We start from the raw sequence: 18709 nt of genomic DNA, 5'->3' as shown, positions 1-18709 counted from the left end.
AAGTTCCATAGTGCTCCATTCTCTTGGCCATTTACACCGAAGATCACTCCAAAGATCATATTGCATTAACACATGTAATATAGTCCTTGAGGCTCTTCCACAAATACAAACAGTTGATTTACCAAAAAGCCTTGCTTGGTGAGCTCTAAAAGTTCCATGGCCTGTAATGATTTGGTTAATATAAAAGTCTCCATATAATCTGTTTACACTTACTTGTATAAATTTCTTGGTCCATTCACCTTTCTTGGTGTCTGTCCATCTAACTTGCCATTTTTCCATTATCTTATTTTTTTACTTCTGTTTTTAATTATGTAATTGAAGGTCCAAAATTCCTTCTTTCTTTGTTGCTTCTTTAGCCAAAATGTCAGCTCTTTCGTTACCAACAATGCCCTTATGGGCTTTCACCCACTTTCAGTTAATATTTAAATTTGAGTTGACTGTTTTTGATTTCAAGTCACTTATTAATCTTCTATCTTCATTAGACGCTTGTAATGTTTCTAGTACGGATCTTGAATCCGATAGGATGGAAACATTTAGCCATTTTTTGTGAATAATGTAGTCAACTGCAGTGATAATGGCCAAGAGTTCAGCATTGTAAACTGTGCTATTATCATTAAGTCTAAGCTTCATATAATCAATCTCAATGCCTTGTTGATAAATAACAATAGCACACCCCACTCGTCCTTCAAGTTTTGATCCATCGGTGTATATTTGCGTCCCATCCATGATTTCATTAAAATAAGTCCATTCTATTTTTTGTGCTTTCCAAGGGGGCTACTAACGTCACGTAATTAAGATTTGTAACTCCATTTAGGTGTTCGATTGATTTTGGTTTTTTTATAATTTCTGATACCAGATTAGAATATTTAATTTTGATATCCAATGGGGGGCATCCACTCAAAACTTGTAAAGCTTCGTTAGAAACAGTGTTGTAGCATTTCGTTATTATTAACATAGATTGCATCTGGATACTGATCAACTTGTTGTTTATTTTGACGATATCCCTATACCATGATTCGCTTCCATAAGTTATAATTTTCTCAATAACGTCCAAATAAATTTGTTTTAAAACTTTTGGTTTTAAACTCCAAGTTGGGCGAGCAATTCTGCGTAATTTGTCTTGCAATTTTATGATTTTATCCTGAATTGCATTCAAATGAGGCAAAAATGATAAGTTTGGGTCAATAGTAATTCCCAAATAATTAATAGCTTTTGAGTAGGACAACCTTTGAGTATATAATTTTATACCGGGATTGTGTGTAATATCCTTTTTATTTTTTATAATAGTAAATACGGACTTATTTCTATTAAAAGATAAGTTATATTTATTTGCCCAATTTTCCAGTTTCTTCATAACTATTGTGCTTTTTTCAGTAAATTGATAAGATGCTGTAGCTCTCATTAAAATAATAATGTCATCTGCATATGCCTGTACCATAATCTCTGATTCACTATTAATTTCTCTATCTGACAATAACTCGTTAATGATTAATAACCACAGAACAGGGCCTAAACTAGATCCTGTGGGACTCCTATTTTATATCTCCACTTTTTACCATCTGTTAATAATATCGTTCTATCATTTAAAAAGTCTTCCAAAAGTTGTCTCAAGGAACCAGCAATGGCATATTTTTCAAAAAGTTGTTTTAAATCCATCCACCTTATTGAGTTAAAAGCATTGAAAATATCGAGAGAGACTACTCAGGTTAACAAGTTTTTACATTTTGACTCGTAAATATAATTGAAAATACTTTTTAATGCATCATTAGTAGCTCGATTCTTGCGGAATCTTAATTGATTTTTATGTAATAAACTTTCTTTTTATGTTTTTTCTATGATAAACGTTTAGTAATTATTTTAAGCATTTATAGGAAAACAGATTTAATCAAACAATTATTTCTAGACGATCCTGTAAAAAGGCCATATTTAATGCTTCTTTTTATTGGTATAAAATCTTTGGCAATATGCTGAAAATGTTCATGCTACTGATAAAATTAATAATATTTATTAAAAATTTTAATAATTTTTTTATACAGAATTTTTTTTTATTTTCATAAAAATACATAATCAAAAGGAGAATATTAATTCTGTGAGAAAATATTAATTGTGATAAAAAAATATAAGTTTGAAAATAATTCAGGAAATAATTATTCAATACATCTTAAGGAATAGAACGCGACTAAACTAACGATATTAAATATTTAAAATATAATAAACAAAATTTTTGACACCATTAAGAAATAATAACATATTTTTGAAAAAATTAATTATTACTACAGGGAGTAATTTATTTTTAAAAAAATACGTTTAGTTACATGAGTAATTAATTTACTAAATAGCATATAACCGAAAATTTATTATTCATTTTTATTAATATTCTATTTAATAATATCGTTACTAAATGGAACTTTATGCCAAAGCGGAAGCGCAAAACCGCATTACAACGATGAAAAAAAAAATTAAGAATTATTTGATAACGCGATTGCATAAGAACCGCTTCACACATATAAACAATGAAACCATAGACTTAGAAATTGAGAAAATTGTCAACGAGGCTATCGCGCTATTTCGTTTTAAACATAATTCTTTTAGAGAAATGAGAGATTCCCCCTCCCTAATAAAATTAAATGAGAGATTAAAAAATTGTGAAAATATATGGAACCAATAATAAAATGTTAAAAAATCTTCCCTATAATATTATTTCTGAAATAACCTTCATAATTTATAAAATTTTAATTTTTGACTATTTCCCCACAAAACGGAAAACAACATTTATAGTCCAAATCCCAAAACTTGGCAAAGATCCAACAAATTTTAGGCTCATCTCTCTCCTCTCCTGACTAACTGAACAAATTATTCTTCAAAGACTAAATTCTCTCCTCAAAAAAAATAATATTCTTATCCCAGAACAATTTGGCATTAGAAAAAACTTATCAACATGAATTATATAGAGTTACCGAAGTTATTGAAGAAGCGTTCCAAAATAAACAAAAACCGGCTGCAGTATTTCTGGATGTACAGAAAGGTGTATGACAATATGTGAAAGAGTATAGCAATACGGACTAATTTAGAAATTAGTTAACTATAATATCTCCAACTACCTAATTCAAACAATTATCTCATACATGAAAAAATCATACATTTAAAATAAAAATTAAAAATGAAATATATATATATATATATATATTAGCAAGTGTAGACCAAGGCTCAAAAATTGGACCGGTTCTGTTTTCCATCTTCATTAATGACATTCAAAACAATTTAATACAGTGCCATATATTTTTGCCGATGATACAGCTATACTCGCTAAAAATAAAAATCCCAAATTGATCCATATTGCCCTTAATCGACACCTTAAAAAGCTTGAAGGCTGTTTCGAAAAATGGAAAATCGATATCAATGTTAATAAAACCGAAGCCATCTGTTAATATCGCATACCCCCAACTTACGCTTCATGATAAAATTATCCCGTGGTCTCAGAACTGTAAATATCTTGGCTTAGTTTTAGACAGAAAACTCACATGGAAACACTTTATATCGAAAATAAGTTCCGACATTTAGCAAGAAAATTTTTTCCGCTACTATCAAGAACTCCAAAATGACTGGGGAAAATAAATTACTTATTTACACAGCCTATTTGCGTCCAGCACTTATTTAGGCCTGCCCTGTGTGGGGGTACGCTGCCAAAAGTAACTTTAAATTAATAGGCCTACAGCAAAATTAAATTGTTAAAAATATCTGTAAAGACCCCAACTATTTTTCGAATAACGAAATTCGTAAAGCGATCGATTATTCCTCTCTTAAAAAATTCGTTAAAAAAAACTTGCCACAAACTTTTGCAATAAAGAAAAAAAGATCTAAAAACGTCTGTGGTGAATAGCATCATCATAATCACATAACGCTAAATTGGTGACCTCGGACAATGAACCTTCAATCTTCGTACAGCTGTTGTGGCGCCATCTACCCACAGCAAACCAAAGTCGTCAGACTCACTGGATGCAGCAATACAAAAAAGTCGCAGCAACCCAAAGTCGTCACACTCACGTGATGCAGCATCAGCAACCACTCACCCACACACACTTGCTACTCAACTGGGTACAGGCCCATTAGACAACAGCTATCAATACATCACCACTCAATAGCCATATCGTTCGTCTCACCTCCGACTCACTGGAGGGAGAGTCTGTGGTGAATAGCATATAATCCAGTTAACAACTACGCTGCACAGGCAATTGCTTTTGCATAATGGTTTAGTTACTGCACTGCAAACCACAAGGGTCCAGGTTCTATCCTCTCGCATCACATATCTCTAAACGTCCTCCTCTAACCGGGAGATATTTCTAGACTTCTATCTCCCTCACTTAACCCGTTAAATTAAAGTCAATATCTAATACTACTAGCGTCATCTTTTATTATAAAAATCACTAAAAACTTTAATTTACGCAGAGTGAAAATTGCAAGTAACCGTTTGTTTTCGACAGCGCGGGCTCGCACTCTTAACACCAGTGATAACCAATCGAATCGCTCCATCCACTTTTTTGATCAACCACAATCCTAGCTTCGTGCATAACTTCACTATATTTATCACAATCTTCCTCAAGACTCAAATAGTCCAAATAGCTAATTCAGTCCCCGTGGAAGAGGTGTAAGCGTCATACCAGTTGCAACTCAACTCCGCATCAATTTAGATTTCGTTTTCTCGATGTAAATATGCTTTCGAAACTTTTTTATGTAAATATTCTCAATTAAAATGTTCTCTCATATCCATAGAAATTATTGAAGATATTTTACAAATTGGCGTCCATTATAGGACTATGGATTATCTAAAACGGGAGAAAACACAACTCAAGCGACAAAATCGTTGAAAGAAGTTGAAAATGCTGTAAAAACGGAACCGGTAAGTGAAATTCAATTGATACCTATACTTAATATTTTAAGTGATAAAGCTGAAAGGTTATTTGAATTAGATGAAAAAAATTAGAGTAATACAGTCAGAAATGGAAAATATTGAAGAAGAAGAATTTTCTAATGTCCTTGACATAACGGAAAATTATCGCGATCAGTGGATTGCTATGAAACGAAAGTTGATTTTGTTTTGGCTACGAAAGAAGAAAATAGCGGTCCGGTGTATTAAATGAAACAAAACGAACTTTTCGCCTTCCCAGGCTGGAATTAAAACGTCTTGACGGCGATATAAAGAACTGGCTCGGATTCTGGCGACAATTTCAAAAAATTCACAATGATGATAGCATTGATTCGGATGATACATTTCAATATCTTTTGCAAACGACGGAAATTGGTTCATCGGCAAGAGATTTAATAGAAAGTTTTTCACTTTCGGGCGCGAATTATAATAAAGCTATTGTACAGTTGAAATCGCGTTTTTCTAAAGATTAATTGTTGATCCAAATTTAAGTTCGTGAACTTTTGAATCTTGTTTTAATGCAAGCAAAGAATGGAGAAAATTTCACTTTTCTTTATGATAAATTAGAAACCCAGTAAAGAGCATTACAGATATTAGGAGTGACATTTGAAAAGTACGAAGTATCCTTTAGTAGAGTAAGCTCTACCAGAAGATTTTATAAAAGAGTGGGAACGAACACGTAGCAGAGTTGAAAATAAAGTCAAGTCGAATATTTTGGGAAACTTGTTAGAATTTTTTCGATTGAAAGTGATGAGGGATTACAACGTGCTCGATTCGATTTTGCAAAGGACCAAGAGTTCCAAAAAATTAAATCGAAAAATAAAATTTTTTCGGCAGTTTGCATTGTATATAGTGAAAAGAAAAAAGCCGATAAAAATAACAAGTAATGCATATTTTGTACTAAGTCATTTCATAATACAACAGAATGTTTTAAAGCTCCTGATATGTCACTGAAAGAGAAAAGAGAAATATTAAAGAAGAAAGGTACATGCTTTATTTGTTTGAAACCAGGTCTTAATTCGAAGATTTGTATGACCTATTTGAAGTGCATTATATGCAAGAAAAATATCATACTATTATGTGTCCAAATATATATGTATATATAAAATTATCACCTGAATTAGATGGTAAGATTCTCTTGTCACCAAGGAATTCATCTACATTATTGTCAATGGTATTGATGAAAATCATCAAGGAAGACAGATCTTTAATTATCCGAGGATTATTCGATACCGGTGTTCAGAGATCTTTCATAAAAAAGGATATTGGGGATAAAGTGGGATTGGAACCAGTAGATCAAGAAATATAAAGTCATGGACTTTTGGGGGGTGCAATGAAACTAAACAAAAATCCCATAATGTGTATAACATTACATTGCAATTCAAATTTCAGGCACAGCATTTGCGTTTTAGATGAAAAGAAAATATGTGGTGCTATTCCTCGTATAAGTAATCTTGAAAAATGTTCCCATTTTGAAGAGAAAAAATATAGAATTAAGTAATACAGGGGAAGATATTCCTGAAATAGATTTATTAATAGGAGCAGATTATCTTGGTCCATTGCTGACGGGATCAATTGAACACATTGATAAAAATTTAGTAGCCATAAAAACAAAACTCAGATGAACACTTCAAGATAAACAAGCGAAACAGTCAAAATATTTGAAGAAAATTATTTATGCTACCAATTTAAATTTGATGGAATTATGGAGGCTATATGCCATCGGTATACGAGATTCTGTAGAAATTAAATCAAGGCCGGATGCCGATGAAGAAGCAGTTAAATTTTTCCGTAAAACTATTGAGAAAAATGAAGACAAGAAATATGAAATATGTTTGCCGTGGAAAAGTGGATATCCAGAGTTAGAAAGCAACAAAGAAGTAGCCACTAAGCGTTTGATGTCAACTACAAAATCTCTTATTCGATTAGGACATTTAAGCGATATGATGATGTGTTTAATAAGTGGATTTGAGAGAGAATTATCGAAATTGTTGATGAAGGTAAGAATAAAGGATACTATTTACCTCATCATCTTGTAATAAAGATTGTAGATACAACTACAAAGATTCGTCTAGTTTTCGATGCGCCACTAAAGACTCTAAAGGAAATTGCTTGAATAATTGCTTAGAAAAGGGTCCACATTTATTAGAATTAGTACCAAAATTGGTAATGCAATTTCGTAAAAATGCTATTGGTATAACATCAGATATTAAAAAAGGCCTTCTTAAAAATCAGCCTGAAACCAAAGGATAATTTTAAGTTTTTATGGTGATAAGATTTTTCAAGATGAGAGGAATTGATCACCCTGAGATATTGCCAAGTGGTATTTGTTGTTCCTCTTGGCCCATTTTTACTTGAGTCAACGAAAGCTCATCATCTCGAGAATGTTCCAAATGTTAGGAAGAAAACAGCACATCAACTTCAAAAATCTTTTTATGTAGATAATTGCATAACTAGTTTAGAAACTAAGGAAGAAGCATCCAAATTTATTTCTGAAGAACTGATGTCTGTAGCCAGATTTGACTTACGAGGTTGGGTTACTTCTGAAAAAATTGTAGAAGAAACAAAAAAGATATATATTCCAAAACTAGGACTTTCCTGGGATACTGAAAATGATGAACTTTCTTGTAACAGTACTATTAAAATTTCAGAAGAAAATATGACTAAACGAACATTATTATTTATTGCTCAACGAATTTACCACCCAATAGGATTTACGAGTCCAACTACTCTTATTCCAAAGATCATTCTACAAAAAACATGGAAAAGAAAAATTAATTGTTATGATGTGCTTCCACCAGATATACAGGGTATCTTAAAAACCTTGACCGCGGTTTTTATTCCTTAAATATTGATCGTAGACATATATTGTAAATTACAAAGTTGCGTAAAAAAAGGTGCAAAATGTTATGAAATCGATTAAAATTTTCAGGGGATTAAAGTCTAAAAAATACAAAATTTAAATATTTATACAGACCCCGTACAAAAATATTCCCATTGAGAAAATGTGTCCCATCCTCTAATAAGATCATGTACAAAATTTCAGAATTTTATCATGGAAATTCTCAAAAATATGTTAAAACAAAGTTGGAGAAGGATCAATCACAAATTAAAATACAAATATTTACAGCTTCAGTGCAGATAACGCAACCCAGGAATGCATCATAAGAAAATTAAATATGCTTCATAACTTTAGTTTTAAATACAAATTTTAAAATATATGCTTCGTGAAAAATACTTTAAAATTTTATATCATGAATTACAGAATATAACTCAAAAATAGCACAGTCAGTGAATTTGTAAAAAATCGTATGTAATATTTCCTTTAAGTTATGTAATCTTTCCTTTTACACATTTTTAATACTTTTGAACCAATAAATAGTATAATTATTAGTTATTTATTCAATCATTACTTTCTTTGTTGATTTGTGTACGATCTCTTATACATGAATATTCGACATGATTTTTTCTCTTTGCGAACTCATATCCAGGCATCGAAAAGTGGTTTAAGTCTGCATTTATGAAGTTTCATATCTTTGAGACTTTTTGTGATAAGATGATGAAATTTCGTACATGACCTTTTTAGAGGATGCGGCACAGTTTACTCACAAGGAATTTTTTGTACGAGGTCAGTATAAAAATTTAAATTTTGTATTTTTTAAAGTTTTAATCCCCTGAAAACTTTAATTGATTTCATAGCAATTTGTACCTTTTTTTTACGCAACTTTGTAACTTACAGTATATGTCTACGATCAATATTTCAGGAATAAATGCCGCGGTCAAAGTTTTTGAGACACCCTGTATGTAATGAATTTTTAGCCTGGTACAAACATGTAAATATGTTAAAAGATTGCAAAATTCTAAGAAGACTCATTTCAAATCCTTTTAAAGATTGTCAGATAAGTCTTCACTGTTTCAGTGACGCCAGTGAAGCCTCTTATGCCGCATGTATTTTCTTACTTGCTGAATATAACAGGAAAATTTCAGTTCAATTAGTAGCAAGTAAATCAAGAGTGTCACCAACAAAGGAAATTACAATTCCTCGATTGGGAGCTCCTATATTAGCCCGATTATATTGCCAGTTACAAATGGACTTGAGGTAAAATTTAATGAGGTATACTTTTGGACTGACTCGACTGTTGTCTTAACTTGGATTAAACGGGATAGTTCTTAGAATACATTTGTAAGAAATAGGATAACTGAAATAAGAAAATATACCAATTCTGATAACTGGCATTTCGTGCCAGGTCATATGAATCCAGCAGACCCTCCTTCAAGAGATTGATGCAAAGATTTTATTGAAGAGCAAGTGTTGGGAAGGTTACCAGAATGGTTATCAAAGTCACGAGAATTCTGGCCTTTGGATGAGAAACAAATTTTTGATGACAATTTAGTTGAATCGGAGAAAAGGGAAACAATAGTCAGTAATGTGGAGCATGAATCAGTTAAACTTACTGATAATCTACTTTATTTTTCGAAATATACGAAGATTTTGAGAATGCTGGCTTGAATAATACGTTTCATTAAATCTGTCGCCTTAAAGAAAAATGAAAGAACATTGTGAGTTGCAGCATGCCGGACTTCGAACTCTCATTTCCAATTTCAGGGAAAATTACTGGATTATTATTGTCAATAAAATAGCAAAACAAGTAAGCTCTCATTGTATTACTTGTAAAAGATTTAAAGCCAAACTTATTGAGCCAGCTTTAGCACTTCTTCCTAAAAATAGAATAAAAGTTGCTGCAGCATTTGAAGTCACATGGATTGATTTGACTGACCCATTGTTTTTGCATTCTGGAGAAAAAACATGGATTGTCCTTTTTACCTATGCTATTTATAGGGCTGTTCATCTTGAGTTAGTCTATTCCTTGTCCACGGAAGTCTTTATAATGACTCTAAGACGATTTTTTGCTAGGAAAGGTTGAATTAACATAATCTAAACTGATAAAGGCACCAAGGTTGGTTCAAGTAATGCTTTCAAAAATCTAGATTGGGATAAGATCATGTCGTTTTCCACTATCAAGAAAATTAAATGGAATTTTAATCCTCCAACTGCTGCATGGTGGGGTGGATGGTGGGAGCGGATGATCCGCATGCTAAAAGAAATGTGGAGGAGAATTTTGGGTAGAAAAGGTATTGATTAAGAAGAATTGGAAAATCTTATATGTGACTGTGAAGCTACAATAAATTCCAGGCCTCTCACATATATTGAAGATGATTCAGAAGGTCTAAGGCCATTGCCACCTGCTTGTTTATTGCAAGACATTCCTAGTGGGGATACAACTGATTTAGACGAAATCGACAGCAAAAGCCAAAATAGAAGATTACGTTTTATTCAAAATCTACGGCATGATTTAAGAACGAGATTTCTCAACGAATACTTAGCAATGTCAGTGTATAAAGGTCGTCACAACCGAGATGAATCTTTGAATGTTGGAGACATAATTCTCCTTGAAACTGATGGAAAACGCCTTCACTGACCCTTAGAAATTGTAACTGAAGTCCCCCCTGGAGCATATAGACATTCAAGAGACGCCAGAGTAAGAACAGCTCAAGGGGGAAATTAAGACCATTCCAGAGACTTCATTCCTTGGAAATCAGAAGTTCTGAAAAATTACTGTACATTGCAGGTAATCCATAAAATTACATTACAATGGGAGATTATGCAAGCGTCATACCAGTTGCACCTCAACTCCGCATCAATTCAGATTTCGTTTTCCCGATGTAAATATGCTTTCGAAACTTTTTTATGTAAATATTCGCAATTAAATTGTTCTCTCGTATCACATCCATAGTAATTATTGAAGATATTTTACAAAAGGCACGCACAACGTAATTCCATTAAAGTTCTATTTACCCCATAAATAAACTAAATATTATTTTAAATGAATTAATTATATCAAAAAAAATTAGTTGCCAAATTTTATGCCGTTAGAACTTTCGTCTTAACTAGTTTCAATTAATTTTAACTCTCCCCAAACTAACAAATTAAAGTAATTATTCCAAATTATGATGTGGAGCTGCTCGTGACCACTTAGTCACATCGCGGAACTCCGAAACATCACGACGTTGCCGTTGGCGTCCTCAAGACTCTACCTATTTCAAGTCATTCCACACAAAAAGCCATGCTAATGATCGGTCACTATCATGAAGAAGATAGTTCTATGCTCTAAAGACGGGTACCCCGACAAGATTATCATCGAACGTTTCACAATAACAGATCAACACATCGTAATACTCGCAGGGAAGAAACAAATGGGTAACCGACGTCGGTGAGCTATCGCAGGCTTTGTTTACTACTTGGCGACCATCCACAATAAGATAAGAACAATTCATAGTCCATCATCAAAAATATACCTCTTACCCTATGTATGTTTCTCCATTTCTAAAAATAATAAACTTCCAAGGATGATAAGTTGATTAAATGTCTGAAATTCTAAATATTCTATAAACAATTACAATCATACAATTGTCAAACAATCTAAGTTGAAGCACGTTAGCATCCTCTATCAAGTCTTGAATTATAAATTTATGTCCTTTTTTACTTAATGATGATCAACCATATAGTACACAAAGTTGTTAGGGGTTTTTTATTGTAAATATTCTTTACAGTTTATGATAAATCATAGGTATTTGTAATTCGTTTCAGCTTTGAAAATTTCAAAAAGCAACAATTCTTTATAATACATAAAAATTCACTCACTATTAAAATTCACTGACTGACTTGACATTTTTTATAGCAGAGTGTATATTGATATTAGGTAGTTCAGGTTTATAACACTTTACTATTTGCAGTGCCCTTTTGGGTATGAGAGAGAAAAAAAAAAAAAAACTCTTTATAGCCCAATTTATGTACAAAAGTAATTGGTCTATTTCAAATATATATATATATATATATATATATATATATATATATATATATATATATATATATATATATATATATATATATATATATATATATATATATATATATATATATATATGTGCAAAAACAAAGCATGTAAAATTTTAATTAATAACTGGTGGAAGTAAATTTGGTTGAACATAGATATTTATAAATTTCAGTAAAATATTTAAGACCATTTTGTCTTTCTGAATTATTTATTGTCATGCAAGAATTCTACAGAAGCTTATTCTTCCAGAGTGTTAATGATCGCAAACTTCATCTGCACTATTTTGATTTAACCTTTTGCTTAAGAATTCCAAAGCTAAAAATTCTCAATTTTAAATTGTAATATCATTATTATAGCATTTTAAATGGCAATGGAAATATTTTTAAATTTACATTTACATTAGATTGAAAATATCAGCTAAAATGATCCCCCCCCCCCTTTCGTCTGTATCCAGATTCTTTTCACTGGAGTTTATTCTAAAAGTCAAAATAATGATTCATTTTAGATCTCTACAAAACTGTCTTCAGTTTTGATACATTAAATTATTTTACATTTCTCTTCAAAATCTGAAACTTTTCGAATATATTAACCTGTAGTAATGAATCTCTTAGTGAAGATCTTGAATCTTACCTTAAAAAATTTGAGTTTTAATACATGTTAATTAATTCACCCTTATTCACTTCGGATTTTACAAAAAGGATAAATATTTATGTTATATATGCATCAACAGATTTTTTTTTTTTTAATGGCAGGCATATAACATTATGTTTAGCAGAAATTCTTAAACTCTCAGAACTACACTTAGACTGCAATGATAATTTACGACTACATCTGTAAATGAAAAGAAATTTTTTTGATCACTAATGTAAGCAGGAATACAAAATAGTGGAATGGTTTTTTTTTTTTTTTTAATAAACTAGAGAATATTTTGCATTTGTAATGTTTTTACCTATGTAAAGTTTTAATGATGTATTTGAAATCTTACCTGCATTTTTTCCCCCATTACAGTGTATGCTAAAGAATCTGCCAAAAACTATTATTTCAGTCTTTTTGTAATCACTGAAACTTATGTATGTAGCATTTCTTGATATCACCAAGCAGGAGCATATAATTGAAGAAATCTTAGTATATTATTGCTATATACATTTTGTATTTTTCAATTTTATTTTCTTTTTGTAAATTGCAATAATTCTAGATTTTATTCTAATATCAGTTATCCATTTAAAATCAAATTAATATTTATTTGAGCACCAACATTATGTGTTACATTTTTTTAAATATCCTTCTTTAAGTATTTGTTATTATTTGGTTTTAAAATTTTATTTTCTTTTATTCTGAAATGCATAAACAATTTTTAAACTATAATTTTTAGCATTTGTATTTAGATCATTGTATTATAATTCACATTCATGCAAATCTTTTTTAATATATATATCATATCATAATCATGCACACATATAAAAAAATAGAAACAAAAAATATTTGGATTTATGGCCATGCCATTTGTCCATAGATTAGTGAGTCTAATTTATTTAGTTCTGAATTTGTTTAACTGTCACTGTTTCTGTTTTATGAAATTTGGTAATGCACCACATTTTAGTTTTCAACTACTATTTTTATTTGCATTTATATTGTATTTATTTCTTTTTACTTTATTGCAGTGCTGGATAAAGAAGGAAAAAACACCTTCCCTTTAATATAAACTTTTTTGTATATTTGCTGAATTTGAGATTTACTTGTCTCTGAAAATTTTCTTTCATTATAACAATATCCATTTTTCATGATATGTCCTCTAACCGACATTTAATAAAGAACATATATGAAGTGTTTAAAGTAACTGGGTTACATTTTCCTCTAGAAATACTATGTCGGGATCTTTTTTATGTTATTAACTGGCCATTAATCCTTTGTGTTTCAGTGTTCCACTATATGGAAACCTAACTTCGTTCACTTCTAAAATCGTTAAATTAACTATAAATAGAAAAAATATGTTTAAGATTCATTTTTAACCTTTTTTTTTAATAATAGATACCAACTTAAAACAAGCTTATCCCTAATTTTTAGCTAAAGCACTTTATGTAGGAAGCTATTTTTCAAGGAGTTTTGTTAATTTTTTTCAAGGAGTTTTGTTAATTTTTTTCCAGTAAAAGTAATTGTTAGGAAAATAATTTCAATGTTATTTTGCTGACAATATCTTAAACTATTTATTATATATATATTTTTAATTTTTTTTATATAGAAAACATACGTATGATCATTGGATAATGTTCCTTTAGCTGGATTGGTGCACCAATACAATTACTCTGCCGAACACTATGCTGGAAAGAGAACACCTGTTTTTTCATTTCCTGTTCTCACTTTTTCATGGAAAATGAACTCAATTTAAGGAATAGTGTTTGCGAGAGTCAGAATTCTTTGAAATAACCAACCCTTATTATGTCTCCAAAGTTTGATGTTTTTTTCTTTCTTTCTTTTTTTTTATCGGTGGCCTTGGTTATCTTTACTTACAGCTGTCCAGCGTTTCCTGCTCTTTATTTTGAGTTAATTATTTTCTATTTTAAATATAACTATGGATTTTTTTTAGTAAATTAATTGTATTGAAAAAGGCGTGGAGAAATCAATTTTTTTCGAAACATCACAAATGCTTCAAAAATTGCCCTCCAGTAGTGTATCTCAGCCTGCCTCCTTGTGGTGCAAATTCGATCATGCTAAATCTGCTACAAAAGTATAATGTGTTTTTTTTAATTCAAATTCTAGAGATTTTCCCCATTCCCGCGCTTCACTGCAATGTTCACTTAGTCGCACTTTTCAGAGCTCTAGCAGCGCAGTGTTCCAGGTCAGGGACACCCCGAAAATCGAAACAATAAGTACAATCTTCACGAAATTTAACCTGTGTACTCCTATAGACCTAAATAGGTTATCTACATTTTTTTTTTGTTTGTTTGAGTTTGAAATTTAACAATATTCTTTTTTTTTTTCTTCCAGCAATGTATCTTTCAGATCCTTCAGGAAAAATAATGAAATTTCAGAAATGTGCTATTTGAGAATTTACTCCTTTTAAAAAGATTGATGTTCAAAGACATATTTTGATACATTCAGTAGAAAAACCTTATCAGTGTAAATTGTGTGGGAAATGCTTTGTTCAAAAGGGGATATTAAAATTAATGATGTTCTTTCTTATTCTGAAGGAAATTAAATGTTTCTCTATTTTATTTATATATAAGAAGATTCTTCTAAATAATGAATCATAGGCTATTTCAAAACAAAATTGTATTGGATTATACTACTAAAATATTAAAAAATTTGTATTGGCAAGAAGAAATGTATTACTGCTCACTTATCATTAAAAAAAGTATGAATATTATACATATAAATTACACTTCTGTCAAGCTTTTCACAATAAACAGTTGTAGCCAGAATGTAGAAGCAAGGAAATTAAATTTTATGGACCTTATTCTTATTAGCAATCGAATCCAAATGGTTTTTCTGACATTTGCTTTTAATTCTTCTTTTCCCTTGGATATTAATCCTGTAAGCTATGTTAAAATTTTAAATAATTTTTTCCCTTGTGATTATTTTCTTTTATATTGAGGCTATTGATTAATTTTTTAAGGAATTATTTATATATAATATTTGTATGTCATGTTCTTTGATTTAAATTGTAATATTTATTTACAAGAGGCTTTTGACTCTTTAAGATAGGCTGATTATTATTGTTATTTGGCTTATTTTTTATGAAATTAGTAATTTAAAATAATTTTCAATTTTAGACCTAGTCACAGTAATTTTAAATTTATGTGGACATGCTTCTGTTGAAATACATAGTAATTTGCTCACATTAATATTAGCTTTAATTGGTTTAAAGATGTGTGTATTTTTTTTTCAAAACTTGAAAAAAATACACATTTATTTTTAAAAGTATAAAAATATATAGAAGTGTTATAATTACAAGTATATAAAAGTGTTTTGCATTTTGTATAATTATATATACTTTGTTAAGTGGGTTTTTTGAAAGTGTTTTTATTTTTACAAGGAAATAATTTTGAAACACTGCATTTTATAAGGCTAAGTTGAAAAAAGGCAACTTATTACTAACATATAAAAGTAAAATCTGCACATATGTAGTTAATATGAATATTTATTTTTACAAAGTTTAAAATATGATGATAAATTTTATTATTCTCTACATCTATTTGTATATGCAATGAAAATTCCATTTTAATTCATTGTGAAACTGTAATGTTTTCTTTTTATGTTTATGAAATTTTGTCAGAGTGATATTATATTAATTTGATTTTAAAGAATGAAAAAAAGCAGTCTTCAGGTTGAAATTCCATTGTTTTATCAGTTCCATTTTATTGAAGATTCGTACTATGAATTTGATTTAAGTATTAAAAATATCCAACTTGCATTTAAAGTTGATCTTTCATTTTAATATGTTTTTGATGGAACTACATTTGAGTACCTTACATTTAATTGGCAATCATTTAATATTATTATTGTTGGAAAAAGCTTTCATAACAGTCATTTGCATTAGAAAAATTTTACCATTATGTTGAAAAGTGAAGATAACTAAGCATTTATGAATTATATTTAAAGAAAAATTATAAAGATATGGTTGAAATATTTGAAAGTGAGACTTTTTCACAACAGGTTTTACTTACCAGCATTGAAGAATCTGAAAGAAAAACGCCTATGAAAATTTTCATAATTCTAATATTTTTCTGGTGCTGTATTGAATCTAAATTCCATAAGATCAAATACTAGCTGAATAGAAAGTGCAGTATCAGACATTAACATTATTTTGAACATGTTTATATCATGTTCAAGTCAGTGTTCTCATTTATGTATAAATTATAGAAATATTATTAAGTTTTATATTCATTACTCTCTATTTTTCTATTGTAGATTCCTCTCAAGCTGCTAAAATCTCCGAGTTTCTTCTCTCAGAAAAACACACCTGTGTGATGTTTGATTAATCTACTTTCAAAACTGCACACTTAGAAAGACGGATGGAGATGAATGTATTATTTGTAAAAAGTGCTTTACTCAAAAAGCAAGTTTAAGAGCTCATTCTTGAATCGTACTGAAAAAGAAACCTTTGAATCTTTCATTTATGGGAAATTTTTCTGAACCAAGTCAACCCTAAAAAAAAATAAGCAGCCAAAGTATATGCTCAACATTTATGATGATTATGGATCATTTGATTGTTTAATTAACTATTGTTTGTATATTTTGCTGACAATGACATGAAGAATAAAAAAAATTGTAAATCTATTTTTCCCCCTATAAATAGATTTTAAATTAATTTTATGCATAGTTTCATACTGAGCCTGAAAACTTACTTAAGAATAAAACTCTTTTACTTAACTTTATTTGCTTGATATTTGCAAAAATGGAATTTTTGCTTTGATTTTCACATACTTCATGATTTGTTAGTTCTGTGAAATGCTTAAGCCTTTGAATTATATACTTTCTTGTTCTTATTAAAAATGCATTACTTTAATATTTTAAAAATATAATTTTTAGTTAATTGATCAATCTTATGAAAATTTGAAAAGTAATACTCATGATAACTCCTGATAATAAATATGAGAAAAATCGATTTTGGGATTCCATAATAATTATAATAATAAATTGTAAATTAAAGTCTTTTGTTATAGTTTAAGAGTTTAAAATTTGTCTAATTAATAGTTTAAAATGTAGGTATTTTTATTTTAATTATATATATTTAAATCTGAATATATTTAACTCCATTTAAATCTTTTAGATAAATTTTATTGCCTACAATTCTACTAACTTGTCAGGCCTGAAAGCAATGTTATTTGTTCATTGAGTGTATGAATGTTTCTAATGGAGAATAATCCTGTGATGTCATAACCGTAATAAAAACACTAACATCCTTCTTTCTCTTTTAATTTCTACATTTTGTAGTTTTACTTTTTTTATTCATCTTGTAACTGCATAGATAACTAACAGAATCTTCCTTTATTAGCTTTCACTAATGGTAGAAAATTTTATGTTTTTATTAGAGCTTTTATGATACTATAGACTTCATTCATGTGCTTAATGAACAGATCATATGCATCAATGAAATCATAGGCATGAACATTTATCTGAACAATTTAACTGAAGTTAAATATAACCAAATTTAATTACATATATATAATTCAAATAAAAAAAATCTACATTTTAAATTATTAACTCATTTTAGCCTTTAATTTTTAATTCATTATTATAAATATTATAGAATCACAAAATCAGTAAAAAAATATCTTAAAAATTCATGAAAAATTGCATGATTTTCAAATTAATGTTACTAAAAAGGTAATTTTTCGAATTTTAAGATGATGTACAGTTATACTTTCTGAAATTATGGTGGAAAAACGTAAAATGTTGCTAATTTTTAATTAAAATTCTTATAAAAATTTCAAAAGCATTGCTCCAAAGTACTTGCATTTTCACATTCCAAAATATATATGTGCCAAATTTGGGTAGCTTTAGATTATATAGTTTGGCCTGTAGAGCACCAATATATATGCACATTCATCTTTATTATTATTAGAGATATAGATTAATAGAGATAACAATAATTAAAATAAAGAAATTCTACATTTTAGTGCATTAATAAAATATTTTTGAAACCTGTTTTTGTAAATTTTATTACATGTATTGTTTTTAATTTGCTTGGTTTTATTTTTATTGTTTTTCTCAAATATAAAAGCAGATTATAGATGATATACTTTAAATATCATGGTAAAAATTTTACCTATTGTTATAATAAAATCATTAATCAAATAATTTTAAAGTCCTTTCTTGAAAATAATTTTGCTTGACTTACTTTATAAGTTTTGTTAATGAATAAAAAATAAATTTATCTTGTTATGAT

General features: G+C 29.3%; 1 protein-coding gene across 7 annotated transcripts in view; it reads left to right on the top strand.

The window, feature by feature from the left end:
* Positions 1 to 18709, top strand: part of LOC129968441 (sodium/bile acid cotransporter 7-like) — a 100192-nt gene that overhangs the window by 66155 nt on the left and 15328 nt on the right. For all 7 annotated transcript variants that reach the window (XR_008784404.1, XR_008784403.1, XR_008784407.1 and 4 more), the window contains 2 exons: positions 4811 to 4897; positions 16729 to 16988. The gene's annotated coding sequence lies outside the window, so the exon portion shown is untranslated. The remainder of the gene's footprint in view (positions 1 to 4810; positions 4898 to 16728; positions 16989 to 18709) is intronic.

Source organism: Argiope bruennichi, chromosome 5 (assembly GCF_947563725.1).
Source record: "Argiope bruennichi chromosome 5, qqArgBrue1.1, whole genome shotgun sequence".
NCBI lineage: Eukaryota > Metazoa > Arthropoda > Arachnida > Araneae > Araneidae > Argiope > Argiope bruennichi.
This window is presented reverse-complemented; position numbering and strand designations above follow the sequence as displayed.